Raw genomic sequence first — 5,411 nt, 5'->3', positions numbered from 1 at the left:
CTGCAATGTCTATCCCCATATCCCAGGGCCTTTGGGAGTACAACAGGGTGGTCTATGAGGCCAGGAAAGGTATGTGCAGGCATGGGGTGGCTGTGGCAGCTGCCACATGGCTGAGGGCCTGCAGAAGCTAGTGATGGCTGAAAGGTAATTAACAATTGTAATCATTCCTGTCATGACATCATTAAACTCCGATTACACTGGCTGGGTGGCTGATGGATGGGCCTGGGAGTCACAGCTTGTGAGGAAGGCAAGATCATTTATCAGCAGAAGATCAGTAGTGGGGACCCAAGTCTCTAAATGTGGGGTGCTGGTGGGCCTTAAGGTGCTGGCTGCCATCTCAGGACAAGGGAAGCTGAGACCGGACCCTGAACAGGTTTAGACTCTGTAGCAATTCATGAGAGGTCTAGCTAGAAGATCCTGAGAAATCATCCAGCGGAGGTGCCTCAGAGCCTTGTGTGTGTGTGTAGGGGATACTGGGGGTGGAAGCAGAGCTTGTGGGGCTCCAGGCATCCCTCTCCTTGCTTCAAACCCCCTTTCTCTCTCTAAGTGGAAATTTTCTCATTGTTTATTATACACAATTATTGAGAAAGAAATCCAAACAATATGGAGGAAGTATAAGTCCTGCGTAATCCCATTCCCTAGATGTAATCATCGTTAAAAGTTTGGCTTATGTTCTAGTTTCCAAGGCCCCTGGCGCTACCACCTAGGTTCTTGGCAAGATTCCTCTTGTTCTTGGGCTATTCTGGTGACCTCCCAAGAAATTCCCTTTTTGACTTAAAACTAGTTTGATGCTTTTCCCTTCAGGTGTGGGCAAACTCAAGGAATAGGAAATTTCTATCCCACCCCCACCTATCCTAATCTGTTCCCGGGGACTGGTTCCAGGTAGCTCACTACTTTCAATAAGCTCAGGAACAAGCTGTTTCTTTGCATTGCCAAAAGCAGAGGCTGTCCTGGAAGGCTCTGTGTTTAGCCAGGCCCCTCCCCCTCCCCATGTACTTACAGATGCTGGCTGAAGACCTGGGGGTGGAGGAGCAAGGGGAGAGGAGGAAGAGCTAATTGCCTGAAAAAGCAATAGGAATGGGGGTTGGTGCCCAAGCAGCTGGGTGGAGGGGTGGAGAAGAACAAGGTACAGGTGGGTGGGTGTGAGCTGTAGAAGTGTCTCCTCTCTACAGTTCCCCTAGCCAGCTGGAGTTGACATGTGTCGGAATGAACACCCTTGGCCCCTCTCTTCACTCCTCCTGCTTGTTCCCTATGGGAGGAGAGGAGTGACAAATTTGACGATAAAATCTCAGAGAACTTGACATTCTTGGGCCAGGTTAGTCTGGGGGCAGAATCACCGCTTTAAAATGCAGTGTATTTGGAGATAGGGGATATCTGGTTATTTAATAATGCATATCAAATCATCCCAAAACCAAGCGGAGTAAAATAATCCCATGTTCTGCTCACAGATTCTGGGGATCTCAGATTCCAGGAACTTCTGGCTGGGCTGTTTGTTCTTGTTTAGGGTCTTCTTAGGTGGGGTACAAGTGGCCTCTGGGGCTGAGTCTCTTTTTTTAGTGTTGTTGGGATGGGGGGATTGTCACTCGTGCCTGCTGACAACTAGGATAGGTAGAAGGGCCCACACCCTGTTCCCAAATCTCACCTCACCAGCAATAAAATTGATTCTTCCCTCTGCCTATCCTGGGGCTTCTGGTTCCCAAAGGGCAGCAGATGATGGCGGGGGTCCCTTCCCTACTGCCAGGAGTCCTATGAGCTTGTGAGAGAGACACTAAGGAGAGTGGCTGATGAGCTTCAGGACAGGGACATCTGAAAAGGGCTTTGGAGATATTTCCTGCTTTGGGCCTCGTGCCTCTGCTGCCCTGGTACACTCTACCACACCCACAATCTTGTGTTGGGGAGATTTGTGGGAGGTGAAGAAAGAAAGATGTGTTGGGATGGAACCAGGACTGAAGAAACAGGCAGTTTAGACTGCCTGGGGATGGAGAGGACTCCAGTGAAGCTTCCTGTGTAGCCAGCCTACAAGATGGTCCTGATGAGCCATACCTGCTTGTGTAGTGCACTCCAACACTGAATCAAGGCTGGCCCCGTGTGGCCAATAGAATAAGATGAAAGTGACGATGTGGTTCCCAAGACTGGATCATAAAGGCCTTGCAGCTTCTGCTTTGGATTCTGGGGGAAACAAGCTGCCAGGCTGTGCGAACACTTAGCAGCCCCATGGAGAAGCCTGCATGGAGAGGAGCTGAGGCCCTTGGCCAACAGCTAACACCCACCTGCCACTCATGTGAATGGGTCACCTTAGAAATGGATCCTCAGGCTGATCAAGTCTTCAGATGACTGCAGCCCTGGCCAGCATCTGATCGCAACCAGGTGAGAGACCCAAATGAGAACTGCCCAGCTTCCCAATATCCTGACCTAGAATTTGTGATTGTGTTGTGTGACTAAGTTTTGGTCTAATTTGTTACATGGCATTTAATAACCAATACTTCCTCTTTCCAAATACTCCAGAGGAAGATGGGAAGATGATTCTTGAGAGGGAGGGGGTGAGGAAGCAGATAAAGGGAGACAAAAAGGTAGACAGAGCTCTTACATTCCTCATGAAGCTGGGGGAGAAACCTAAAACTTCAGCAGTCTGGGTCCTTCAACATGGCACGCTCCCACGGTAGGTTAATGTAAGAGGGTTTTGTAAAGTTTTCCACAGTGAGACTGGGTTGAGTTCTTGTAGCATAATTAGGCCAAAGTTACATTATCAGAAAGAATATGTAGACATGGTAAGGGTTTTCGACAGGAAACTAGTTTTCCAGGTGTGGAATGTGTCTGATTTTTTAGATGCGTGGGGAGGGAGCAAACTGTAACCAATTTCATGACACCCTCCCCGCCCCCAAAGGGACTGAAAGTTTCCACGTCCCCTCAGCACACAACCTGGCAGAGAAGAAAATGCCTTTGACTTAGAGGATGCCAGAGACTGAGGAATTTGCAAGACTCAAAAGGGGTTGTGAGACATCTGGGACTCAATGGGGTGACAGGGAGGGTGGGAAGAGGCCTGGATTTCAGGAGGGGAGGAAGCCAGCCAGAAAAGAAAAGCCTTTGAAAAAAGCATTCTACTGGAAAAGGATTTGAAAATAGTCGATCTATGGACCCCATCAGGCTTCTCCTCCCCTCGTTTTATAGAAGAATGGGGAGGAGTGCTTTAAGTTGTGTTTTCCCATAAGTAGATCCTGAGACAAGGATATGAATGTAAGCCTGTTTGAGAGGTGATCCCAGGAAGCAGTGAATGGAGGTGGGGAGTACACAGGGCAGGATAGGCAGCCCGTAAAGGCCAGTTACTCCTGTGGGCAACTGGGCAGATCAGGCTCCCCCTTGTCATGCCACCATGGGGCCAGGAAGCTGACATTTATCTTCCAACTTCCATTGGTGGTTGGCTGGGGTGCTCCTGGGCCCTCCTGGCCTGCCCCTCACTGTACCTGGACAGAGAGAAGCCTGGGGAGAGTTGAGTTGTAGCTTCAGCTTGTCCTAGAGTGAGAGCAAAGGGATATGGGTGGTGCCCTGTGCCAAGGTAGATAGAGCAGGCTGGCTCTCACACAGTCCCCAGGCCTGAAGGCCTTTCCCAGGCAGTCAGAAGGCCTAGTAGCCCGGACTCCTGGTTGGTGAACAGCAGAACCTGAGGAAGGTGGTCAGTTCTAGATTGGATGCTTACAGTGTGCTGCTGGATGCTTGTTTTGTGGGAAAGGCTCAAGGTGGAAGTTAAGAGGAACTGGTTTAAATGTTGACTCAATCCCTTACTCACTATATAATTTTTGCTTATCTCCTTTTTCAGCCTCAGTTTCCTAAGCTACAGAATGGGGCTGATGCTCCCTACCCTGCCTGCCTTGAATGCTTAGAACGTTGGTTTGAGTATTGGTAGTTTGCCTTCCTATCTTCTTTTCATTCCTCCTTCTTCTGATAACATTTGGGGATCCATCCCCCACCGCAGATCCTAGTGATTTTGTTGGGACTCCACCCCTGGACCTAGCCAATCTGAGCATGGCATTCCCCTGGCCATGGTGATTGATTCAGAGGTGGGCATGTGCCCTGAGCCCATCCAGTCAGAATGAATCTCAGTGCTTCTGTAGGAGCTCTTGGAAAAAGCTCCTCTTTCCTGGCGGCCTTGAATTTGAAAAGAAGAGAAGCTTATCACCAGGTGGAGCCTCAAAATGAAGCCAGCGCATGGGAGAGAGTAACAAGAGATAGAGGAAAGGTAGGGCTTGATGACTTTGCTCAAGCCCCTGAATCAAGCTGCGCCTGAAGCTGCCTGCTACCTCCGCTCCACTTCTCACTTATATGAATCAATACACTCCTGCTGCTGAAACTTGTTTGTGATGGATTTTCTGTCCCTTGCAACAGAAAGATTTTTAACTGGTAGAAGTACTGGACATCATGCTGATACGAGCTGGGGGCTGAGTGCTTGTTGAACAGATGAATAAATAAATCACCTAACTAGTGGTCCCCTATTATCACTTTAGTGAATGGACATGAGGAGAGGTGAAAGGAGAGGCTGGAAGAAGGGTGTCGGAGAACGTTCTTTTTTTTCCCTAAAATTGAAGAAACTTCATTCTTGTTTTGTGGGGTAGGCCAAACCGTGCAGTCAATATAGGGATGAGGTAGGACCAGGGTAGAACCCCAGAGAGAAGGCCTGAGAGAGGAAGCCAGAGTCCCTTGCAGGGAGTTCAAGGAGTTCACTTAGGCTTCCGAATCCAGCTCCTCTCTAGGGCAGGAAGAAAGGAGCATGGAACATGCTCGGGCTCTTGATCCAGACAGCCTGTTCAAATGCTAGCTTTTCTATGACAGCCCATGTCGCTGTGTCAGCCTTTCACCCTGTGTCCAAGTGCTGGTCCTGCCACAGAGGTGGCATCAGAGTGGACTCATGGGATGAAGCTGAGGCTGACTGGGAGATCCCTTTCCCAGTGAGAATGACATTTGTGATAGAGTCTCCCGCTCCTCCCAACAATCTTTTCTCATCAGGGTTCAATTTTCCTTATCATTCCTGCGGCACAAAGCCTGCGAGCAGCCCGTTTTCACTCTGTAAGCAGTTGGTCCTCCCAAAAGAAGTTATTTTCCCTGAAGCCCACCAATTACAAGCAGATGAAAACCCCCGTGGCCCTTCCCCAGCCCCCTGTAGCACGTGGTCATGGGGGTGTAGGATTAGTTCCATCTCTGCCACTTACCAGCTGTGCAGCCTTGGGCAAATGTCTTGGCTTCTCTCCTGATCCATAAAGTGAATATAATTCATTCTTTGTGGGGTTATGTGACAATTAAATGAAGTAATGTATGTGGAAGGGCCGAGCGTGGTGCTTGGCACAAAGTTGGGTGCAGTTAAAGAGAATTCCCTTCTTCTGGCCTCCACGGTAGAGAACTTGGTTAAAAAAATTCTGAGG

Source organism: Pteropus vampyrus, unplaced genomic scaffold (assembly GCF_000151845.1).
Source record: "Pteropus vampyrus isolate Shadow unplaced genomic scaffold, Pvam_2.0 Scaffold170, whole genome shotgun sequence".
Taxonomy (NCBI): Eukaryota; Metazoa; Chordata; class Mammalia; order Chiroptera; family Pteropodidae; genus Pteropus; species Pteropus vampyrus.
This window is presented reverse-complemented; position numbering follows the sequence as displayed.